The following is an 11,167-nucleotide window of genomic DNA, read 5'->3' as shown; positions in this document are numbered from 1 at the left end:
ATAAATGTAATAAGAAACCTTCCACCTGGATGCGGGTGGCAATCAATGACATTTATGAGGAGCCGCACAGAGCAGGCAGCTGGCCTTGCACCTGGCTGGCGGACGGCCCCCATCGCATGCGCCTCGGGCTGGCAGACACCTTCAAAGGCACGCGAATTGACTCCGCTGCAGAACGGTATGTTGGTCACACAGTTCGGCATTTATGAGCGCCTGGTTCAAGAGCATTTGGGTAAGATTTTATGTATGGCTTCATTTTTAATTCACGCCATTGTCACTGGTTTATTTCACCTCCGCTCGGAATTCTTCCCGCACCCTTGCCTGGCTCAACGTATTTGGAAGCTCGCCTGGTCAATTGATGTTATTGGGCTCCTCTGCGCTCAAATTCTCACCCGTCTGCTCCGCCTCAACCTCTTTCTCAGTCAGCCTGTTATCCTAAGTATGCCTCGCCGTCGAGGAATCCTGCACAGAGGAAGCAACACTGGGAATAGAGGCAGAACCTCTCGACCTGCTCCGCAGAATGTCATTCCCATTGCCTCAGCCTCCCCTTCTTCTCCGCCCCGGGGCAAGCTGGGTCTCTTCCGCACAATTCTTTTCAGACTACCAGGTTCACATTCCACAGTAGGCTCAACAGGCCTGTATTGACGGCAAGCATCACAATTATTCTCGCTGAGGAAGAGAGTAATCCTATCAGCTCGGCTCACGCTACTTCCTCTCAATCTCAGGAAGATAGCGTTCTTCAAGGGGAAATGGCCGGGGTGGTGTCTAACGCGGACAATATGCAGGAGGACACCCCTGTTTCTGAAGAGCCTCGGCATCCGGTCGACCCAACTCAGAACGAGATTCTGGCCTGTGGGCCGTCTCAGCGTGCAGGCTGCATTCTCAATCTAGTGACTACTCTTGAAGGCGGCATTGAAGGAAATGATGACAATGGCTTCATCACCTGGGTCGCTTCGTCCAGCCAGGTGGATAAGGACACGCCTGACTCTCCGCAGCATGCAGACTAAGGCCGGCTCATCACCGACGGGTGGCATTCTTGCCTCTGCTCTGTGTAATTTTGACTATGTGTCTTCGTTTCCAAGTCTATGGTCCTATGTCTGGTTTATGTTCTTGTTCAAGCTCGTGGCGCTAGCCAACCTGCTCTCTGTTTACTGTTACAACTGTGGGTTTGATGGGTACCATTTTGTCTTTTTGATTAATGGCGGGCATGACAGTATGCGTCTTAGTAAAATTTCTAAATCTGCTAGCTTTGCCATGTTAGATGCAGAATAGAAATATCTCAAGGGGTCATGGTCCAAACAAAATATTTTGAGGTCTGCAATGTGAAATCAGCAGAAAGCATGAAATGTATATCTCTGAATATATGGCTGAGGGCTGGCATCTGCCCCCTCTGAGGTCTCAACCTCATTGTACATAAATTTTCTCTTTTTTAATAGAATTATTATTTACGCAAAAAAAAATTAAATAAATAAATAAATAAAATGTAATAAGAAACCTTCCTAATGTTTAACAAATTTTCAAGATTCTTTCTCCAAGTCGCGTGTCAACAATGTAAACTTTGAAACGGGAACTGATACTGTTACCCATTTTGTATAGATAGCAAAAAAGTGACTTGATTTTGAAAATGGGTGATGCAGTACACACATTTTTTTTAGAGCATAGTTTTTGGCACTTTAATTTTTTTTATGTACATTGTGTTTTAGAGTGGTAGTGATTTTCTTGCTGATTTAAAAAAGTGGTAATTCTGCATCAAACCCTTTTTTAAAAAAACCTATTTTTTTACTTTAAATTTTCTAATGTATGAAATATAAATAATTATTTTGTAAATTTAATCATTTTTGTTCTTCATATTTTCTTGTTTTTATTTTAATTTTAATTTTTTTGTAGTGAGGTTTTTATTGTTTCGCATTTTTAAATTAGAAGGTCGATATTTTGAATTTTCAATATTCTACATATTTATACATCCTTGATTAATTTTTCAATCCACATGAAATAATTGTTTATAAAAAACAACATTTTTTAACAATGAACATAAAAATAACAATTTTTAACATAAATATAACTAAAAAACTACACGTTTTGATAATTTTTTGCTAGAATTGACATGTCAAAATCACAATTTTTATACGAAAATTTTAACTAAAAATGATTAAATAATAGTTTTTTTTATGAATTTCATGTCAAAAAATAATAATAATCATTTTTTTCAAAAAATAATGATTAACTTAAAAATTAATGTGAAAATCACATATTACAAATATTGAACGCATAACAGTATCAGTTCCCATAATCGAAATCGAATAACCACTCCCACGAGCAGCTGAACGGTGGCCATCTGATTCTGAGAATCAGATAGCCACCCCCACGGCTAGCTGGGCGGTGGCTATCTGATTCCGAAAATCGGATACACACCCCCATGGGCAACTAGGCGATGGTTATTCTATTCCGAGAATTAGATAGCCACCCCCACGGGCATCCGGGCGATGGCTATTCAATTCTGAGAATCGAATAGCCACCCCCACGGGCGGTCGAGCGATGGCTATTCGATTCCGAGAATCAGATAACCACCCCCACCGGCAGTCAGACAGTGGCTATCCGATTCTCGGAATCGGATAACCACCCCCTGACCGCCCTTGAGGAGGATATCCGATTCTCAGAATCGGGTAGCGACGGGCGGCCGAGCGATGGCTACCCGATTCTCAGAATCAAATAACCACCATTCGGCCACCCCCACAGGCGGCTGAGTGGTGGCTATTTGATTCCGAGAATCAAATAGCCACCGCCCAACCGCCCGTGAGGGTGGCCGAGAAGTGACTATTCGATTCTCGGAATCAAATAGCCACCGTCCGGCCGCCCGTGAGGGCGATGGCCAATAAAATTGTTTTTATTTAAATAAAAAATAAATTTTGTTAAATATGTATATATATATATATATATATATTTTAATTTTTTTTAATTTTATATATATTTGTAAAATATATATATTTTAAATGTTATTTTAAAAAATATCAAAAATATATTTAGCTTTTTTTAATTTTAATGTTTTTTTGAAAATGATGTTTAATTTGAAAATATATTTTTTTTTAATTTTAATTGTTTTTCGGGTTTTTTTTTTTTTTTTTAATTTCAACATATTTTTATTGTTTAGTGTTTTTTGAAAATGTTGTTAATCTTAATTTTTGTAGTTTTTTAATTATTTTTTTCGTTTTTCTTGTTATTTTTTTATTTATTTTTTTAATCTAGTTTGTTTTTTATTTTATTCTATTTTTTAAGTTTTGCTTAATGCTTTTTAAAAATTTCTTATTTTTATTTAATTTTATAGTTTTCTTTTTATTTTTATTTTTTTTCCAATTTTTTTTTAACCACATTAAAATATAAATAAATATATATATATATATATATATATATATGTTATTTTTTTGAAAATATGTTTTTCTTATTATTTATTTCTTTAATTTTTTTTAATTTTTTAATTCTTATATTTTATAGGTTAATTTTGATTTTTTTGTTTTTTTTTTTACATTTTTATGATTGATTTTTTTTTTAATTTATGTTTTGTTTTTAATATATATTTTTATTTAGGTTTTGGTATTTTTTTAACTCTTTTTTTGTGTTTTTTCATTGTTTTTATTTTTAATTTTATGTTTTCATTATTTTTTAAAAAATTTAATGTTTTTTGGAGTCGTAACAAAATCTTTTACACCATTATTTCAAAATGTTGAAAATTTACTACACACATTAAAAAAAAAAAAAATGAGGTGTTATTCGAACATCAACACTTTTCGTTTTGAGGGTGTTTTTTGCACAATTTTTTGACATAAAAATTCGGTTTTACTGGCATTTTTTTTAAATGTTGAAAATTAACCCAAAAAAAAAATCCATCATTCCATTATTAGCACTTTTCATTTTCAAGCTGGTTTTTGCATAATTTTTGCACAAAAAATTTGTTCTCACTGCCATTTTTAAAACATGTTCAAAATTGACCCTAAAAAAAAAAAAAAATCATCGTTCTAGTATACACACTTTTCGTTTTTAGCACTATTTTTCATGTATTTTCAGGGTTTTTTAGGTAGAGTTCTCGTTTTGAGTTTATAGTTCCCGTTTCAAAGTTTACATTGTTTGTCCTTAAACTCCTGGTTGTTCCTTTGATTATGCTCGACTCCCTCGTCAAACACAAGAAACTATGATGCCAATTTATCTTCCAAAATTTTATATATATGTCTATATGCTTTCTCATAATAAGTTTATAATTTTAAAGTCTTGTATGTCTAATGTGTAATTGTAATGAGATTATCACTGACTAGTAATCCTTTGGACAATAGGATTTAATTTGTTAATCTCATGGTCTCCTTTTGACCATTATTGTAATCTTCAATTGTATGAATACTTTTATAAAAAATAATAAGATGGTTTTATCAGTTCTAAACCCTTGTGTTCTTAATTTATTTTTCTCATAAGATTTTATGTATTCATTTGTAAAATGATCCTTATGTGTACTCATTAGAATTCTGGTGTAATAAATACCATATTTATATGGGCTAGTTCTTTACCTTTATAGTCAAAATTAAAGGCTAACTACATTTATACTAATTATATACTTAACTAGTCCAAAGGTTTTCCTGTAAATAGTTCAGTTAATCACTCAATGATGACTTAGACAATTATATTGTCTAAAAATTTTTCATAAAGTAATGTTTCTTCTGCATTTGTAGCCAGACCTTTTCTCTTTTTCTACTTCCTTAGATCTCTTTGACCTCGTATGCACTTTTGTCCGTTGTTTAATTCTATGATTATTTTTTCTTAAACAAGTTTCCCATACTTATTATAACTATCTCCAAAAATAGCATTTCCCATACTTATTATAACTATCTCAAAAAATAGTATTTCTAAGCTTGACAACCTTGCACATAAATTGTTGTTTAATATGATTGGACATCCTTTCACTGTTTTTAAGTCATATTTTTTTTCTCTTTTCTTTATGGTTATATATAAATATATAACTGAATGTATACTTAAAGGAAAATAAGTTGACTATTTATAATCTAACAACTTCTTTCTCTATTTTCATTTATTATGGGAACTTTGAGACTAAAATGGGCCTCTTAAGGAAATTATAAAATAATAGTGGAAATAATAAAATAAGATTAGATTACATCATCAAATTTTAGAGGAAAAAAAAAAAAGAAAATACTAATTTTTCAACTCGTATTTTGAACTTATCTCCTTATGAGTTTACTCAAATTTCAAGCAGCAATACTTGTTAGAGGTAGAATTTGATTCTTCATCCAAAGAGTACCCATGTTGTGTACTTTCTATGGACCCTACTACATGATAAATGAGAAATACATGAAAAACATGATTGAAATCATATTTTTTCATGCATTTCTCGTTTATCGTGCAGTATGGTCCATCTAAAGTATGCAACATTGGTACCTTTTGGATGAGGAATTAAATTTTGCATCGAACGAGTACTCCCACTTGAAATTTGAGTAAAACCTTAGGGAGATAAGTTGAAAATACAAGTTCAAAAAATTATTTTATTATTTTATTATTTTTTAATCTTTTTACTTTTTTACTCCAAAAATGGTGAATCATCCCCCGTGGTTGACATCATCAACTTGAATCCTATTGGTTCTTATAAAGTTTATTTTGGTTATACATTTTTCTTAAAAGCCCATTTTAAACCTCAAAATTCCCTTAATGACACCAACCTAGATCCATCTTAACCTCAAATCTATCAAGTGCCAAGAGGGATTAAAACACTCGAGGTGCAAATCTCTTTTATGAGTGAAAAACTTGAGGAAATGATTGCACCTCGAGAGATTTGATCCCTCTCGGTGCTTGATAGATGTTGATTTTTGGTAGCTTGGGAGGTATTCCAAGCCCTAGGGTTCGGGTTTGAGGTTGGAGCATCACAAAAGGGCTTTGTACGTTTGGAACCCAAGGTGTGGGCTTTGCACCCAAGTTGGTGGGTGCAAATCCATGAGGAGTTTCCATGATTTGACACATGGAGGTATTATAGAACCCTTAGAGGAGAAAGGCACTGTGAAAATTAACGAAATCTAAGCTCTAGAAGTGGAGAAATGATTTTTTCTGTGGCAATAAGTTAATTTTGCATACAAGTCAGGTCGGCTTAAGTAATAGGTGCGCTAAATTAGTATGTGATGATGCCACATGTGAAAGGTATAAAAAGGAGAAGAAGAAGCAGGGACGAGAAGAAGAAAGGGAAGTAGGTCGCTAGTGTTTCCACTTCGATCAAGATAGATTGATCTCACCATGAGGTTGGAGGAGGAATTTTCCTTGATCTCTCATTTCTCATAGTGTACCGTCAAGAAGGCTACATGATGCGTGGACGGTGGAGCATCAAAGCATATGTCAAGGTCACAAGAGGTATTTGAGACTCTAGCTGAGTGGGACTTGAATTTGCACATGGTGTTAGGTGACAAGAGTCAAAAAGAGATCAGAGGATTGAGAGTTGTGCCATTCAGGATTTGCAAGAGCATTTGGGATCGCGGTTAAAGGGTCCCTTCCCCCAGTTGGGCATCTGGCCAACTGTCGTGTAAACCTTATTGGAAAAGATATTATTGTACTCCTTGAAGTCAGTCATAACACGTTTGGCTAAACAGTGTTCCTTGATGACTTTCTTTATGTGGCCATGCACCATTGCTAGGGTCATGCCATCTAAGGAGAGATGTTTGTCCTCGAAATATTTGTTAATGGATGTGGGAAGAACACCAGGCATACTCTGGATATATTGTTTGAGGTATGCAACATTTGAATAGGACTTAGATCGAATGATCCAATCTTGCATTTGGCAGAAATATTCTTCTATAAGACCAATATTGCCTAACTGGTTAGACATGAACAGTTCATTGTAATGGTCTGGGTCTTCATCAACTGTAAGGCCGAAAAACTATGCACGAATGGCAATAAGTAACTGAACTACAGGATCGGTGTGAGCAAGGATGGCTTCCTTACCTTCTGTAGAGGCATAATGCCACCAGGTATGGGCAAGGCCACCAAATCCATTGATGATCAGTTGAGCTATACTGCAGGGAGAAAGGGTAGGGTCATCCACCTATTTTTTCGTTGCCCAACTATTGAGGAGATTAATGGCATTCTCCATTTCAAGTTTGGGCTAGCAATTGGGAAAAAACATAGGTTCCTGCGGCATGGCTTGAATGGCTACCGACATCATTGAAACACCAGTTGTTATGACTGAAACTGGTCTGGATGTTTCACCTTGGGTAATCCTCAGAGGGACTCCCAGTTCCTGTTTGACATAAACCAAGAACTGTTTGACTTGGGCCTCTGTGAGAGCAGGACCCTTTTCTTGCACCTGTTGCAAGAAAGATAAGATTGTTGAATTGGCTTCATTGATTTCTTCAGCCAATTCCTGTGTTGCCTTCTCTTCTGTTGTTTGGATCCCAAAATTCCAAGTAGGTAGTTCATGACTAGCCACACTAAAATTATAGGTTCGTTTTAGCTTTTGTTTGGGGTCATCTATAAACATAGCAGATTTGGTGGGTTTGTCTAACACCGAATAATCTGGTGTGGGTACCTTGGCTCCTAATTTTTTTATGATTGGAGTCTGGATAGACAAAATGGAGAAAATTGTTGTCAGTCGTTGTTCTAACTTTGCATGGGCAGTTGTTAGGACTGAGATATCAACAACTTTGTGGTCTAGCAATTCGAGTCTTGCTAGTAGTTTCTCGCACACTTTTTTTTCTTCAGAGACTACTTGTTTGACCTTGAGGACGTCTCTATGCAAATCATCTATGTTCTTTGACTCTAGGTCAAGTTGTAGATTTGCATAATTAAGTTGTGTTGTGGTAGTACCTGATGCAGTAGATGTCGATACTATGGCATAAGGGATGAATTCCCTTTTCTTCTGACCATCAATATCAAACTATCAGAAGGAAACGTAAGGTAAATTCCTGCCAGGAACATACGATTCTTCTCCTGTAGAGACCTTGACAGTTTTGGAGGTTTGTTCTCTGGGAAGCAGAGAAAACATTAGGATGTGAGGTCGGTCGGGTTGAGCAACCTGGCTCAACTTCTGTATCAGTTGATTGTAGGTTGGACACTGCTAATGCTGACCCTTGTGTTTTGTAACAAGCTCGGTGCCTTGGGGCGTAGAGCTTGAGGGATACTCCTTGACCATTTCTGCAACCTTTTCTCTGAAGGTTGTCTGAACTTGTGGTGGTAACCGAAAAGACTATGAGGCTGGATTGAAAGCAATGGGCTTGGATTTCATAATTCTCTGGTTATCTTCCAGAAAGGTGGATTGTTGATACTGGTCGTATTTGGTTTCCCAAAGTTCAGGGTATTGGATTCCAATCCACTCAAATGTTATGGGAGTTGTGGATTTACTGGAACCAGATTCCACCTCGCTTACAAGATGTGAAGTCTGACGGATTTGGGGCTGGAGTGGAGGCATGCTGTCATTGCCGAAATGGATGACAGTCAAAGTTTTAAGCTGAATTATTTTGGACTGACGTTTCATGTCAAAGCCTTGTGGATGAATATAGGCTTGGAGGAGGTCATAGATGTATGGATCATCTAAAGAGACAAAGTACTTGGGGTAAATTGTGCCAAAGGCTGGTCCATCATGAAGGGGACTGGCAAAGCCACCTATGATTGCATCAGATAGCTAGTTATGTCGAGTGTCTATGACAATGCATAAGCTATTAACATTCATGTATGGTCTTACAAGGGCATTGAGGCCAAAACGGATGGCGTCGAGATGACAATATTTATAGCCATGGGATTTTTCCCAGTCGATCTGCGACTTTTCGAGCAAGGGGATTTGGGTAGGTTCATCCTGAGATGTAAAACTAACATCAATAGAATGAAGCCGAATCTAAGAAGATGCAAAATATTTATAAAATGGCATGTTTAGGCCAATAGGACTTATTTTGAATCAGTGAGACGTCTATACTTTTATTGTCTGATTGACACATGGCACGCAATTTTTTTTATGGAAATGAGGATTTGAAAACAACTCTCGCCGTTGGTTTTTCATAACAGGGGGACGACGGTTTGTTTTGAATGAACACTACCTTCTTTTTAGTCTACACTTTCATTGTACTTCTAACATCTAGCACACAATATTTTATTCACTCAGCTTGACATCTGCCCATTGAGAACTGCCTGATTATCGCTGATCTCTATACCCGCTCGATTCTCGGCCTCCTTGACCTAAAGACCTACAAGATCCAGAACACCAAGACCTAGGGACGTTAATTGAAAGACTGCAGTGGGCAAAACTATCTGTTGTGACTGATATATCTTCCCCCCTGCCTGAGATCTTCAAAGTTATTATATATTTTTATTTGCCTCGTGCATGTAACCTCGTGACTGGCAACTTGACTAACCTATTAGATCTTTTTCTTTTAAGGAAAAATCTGACAGAGCCCGCAAGTCATAGATCGGTATTTACCTTATATAATTGTTAAACCCAATATTGTAGAAAGCTTAAGAAAGGACCTACAATGCTTTGGGTCTCTCCAAAACATCGTAGTTGCATTTTAGTTGCATTTTAGGTCGGTACTTGACATATGCCCATTCATTATTGCTCTGGGTCTCTCCAAAATAGCATGACTGCATTTTAGGTCGATACTCCCAGCTCCATAATGATTTATGTTGTGCGCACAACCTGCTTCCAATTCATGTTGTGCACGACCTGCTTCATTTTTGTTGTGCACACAACCTGCCTCTGATTTATGTTGTGCACGACCTGCTTCCATGATGATAAACACTTCCCTGTTGTCTCGTGTCACAGCTCATCAGCAACCCAACCCTTTATCAGTTCATCATCCTGCGATTCACAACTCATCAGCAACATAACTCTTATCAACAACCCAACCCTTTATTAGTTCATCATCCATCCTGTGATTCAAGGAAATGGAGACCGACTGAGATCGTGTTCAGTATAACAAAGCTTCTGTGTTCAGAATCTCACAAACAATCCAGGGAAACCAGAGAAGAAGCCCGGTCTGTGTTCAGTATAGCAGTTTCGATGGATTTAGGTAAGTGCTAAAACATTTTTATCTCAGAACTGTTGAAGAATCCAACTTTGTTGTTTTTGTTGTTTTAGTTGCATAGTGTAAAGTTGACAACATATTCTGGCAATATATGCATGTTCATGTGGGTACTCCAAACAATGTAGCGCTTCAGATTTTTACGATCATCTACACCGGTATCAAATTGTTCACTGCTGGGATGAAACTGTTGTGAACCATGCTTGACCTGCTCTATATTCCCCATTATCACACGGCACAACACCATGTGTTGTTCTCCATTTTCGTCAACATTCGAGTACGTTGCACTGCAGGATGGTGAATAAACGATCATTCTTCAGAATGTTGCAATGTCAATGCAGAAAATCCCAAAAATAAACTATACTAAAATTGAACAAGATTCAATTGAAGGCTCAAGTAGATGTGCTTATACCTAATATAGGCACAATTTTCAGGTGCAAGATAGACACCAATGCCATATGTTGTGCCATGTTTTGGCGTTTTGGGATGGCCAAAGTCGTGGAGTATAATACCAAAAATGGCCTTGTTAGAGGTGCCATGCCAAGCATACCTCATGTTGGCATTACCATAGGCGGACTTTCTTGCAACATCCTTCACATGCCTTCAAAATTTCTTGCAACATGCTCTGCATGCCTTCGAAATGTCTATGATCGAGCCTGTCCTGACACGGTCCTATAGATGCCCACAATAGTCGTTAATGTCGCAAGCGTCCGAAGCCCACCTAGGAACCGGTCTCGCACTGCAACAAACTCTTTATCACCATCCTCCAATTTAATCATCAAATTGTTGATCTTCTTACTGCCAAAAAATGAACCCGACTTTGATTCCGAAGAAACGCTGGTGGAAGCTCCAGAGTAGGAAACACCACAATACCGCATTCTGGAAATTGAGTTTCATCACATAGTTGAGAATGATCTTCCCCCAGAAAGCTATCGCTGGAACCCTGTTCCAGGGTACTCTCCGACTCAGACATAAAACCCTGTTCCAGTGAACCCTCCAAAAGAGGGATTCTCCTGGCAAAAAACCCTTGGAAAAAAACACTTCTCGTCGATATCAATCCAAGCAATCCATGTGTGAGACCCATCGCTCAAATCAATCCGTGACATGCGAAGGAAGTCAAGCAGATA

The 11,167-nt window shown here is 37.2% G+C and overlaps 1 pseudogene; it reads right to left on the bottom strand.

The window, feature by feature from the left end:
* Window positions 1-9,694: 9,694 nt before the first annotated feature.
* LOC149259245 (inactive poly [ADP-ribose] polymerase RCD1-like) lies at window positions 9,695-11,167 on the bottom strand (annotated as a pseudogene).

The sequence above is a fragment of the Pinus tabuliformis genome, chromosome 6 (assembly GCF_031772625.1).
Source record: "Pinus tabuliformis cultivar Carrire ecotype Pingquan chromosome 6, CPIR1, whole genome shotgun sequence".
NCBI lineage: Eukaryota > Viridiplantae > Streptophyta > Pinopsida > Pinales > Pinaceae > Pinus > Pinus tabuliformis.
This window is presented reverse-complemented; position numbering and strand designations above follow the sequence as displayed.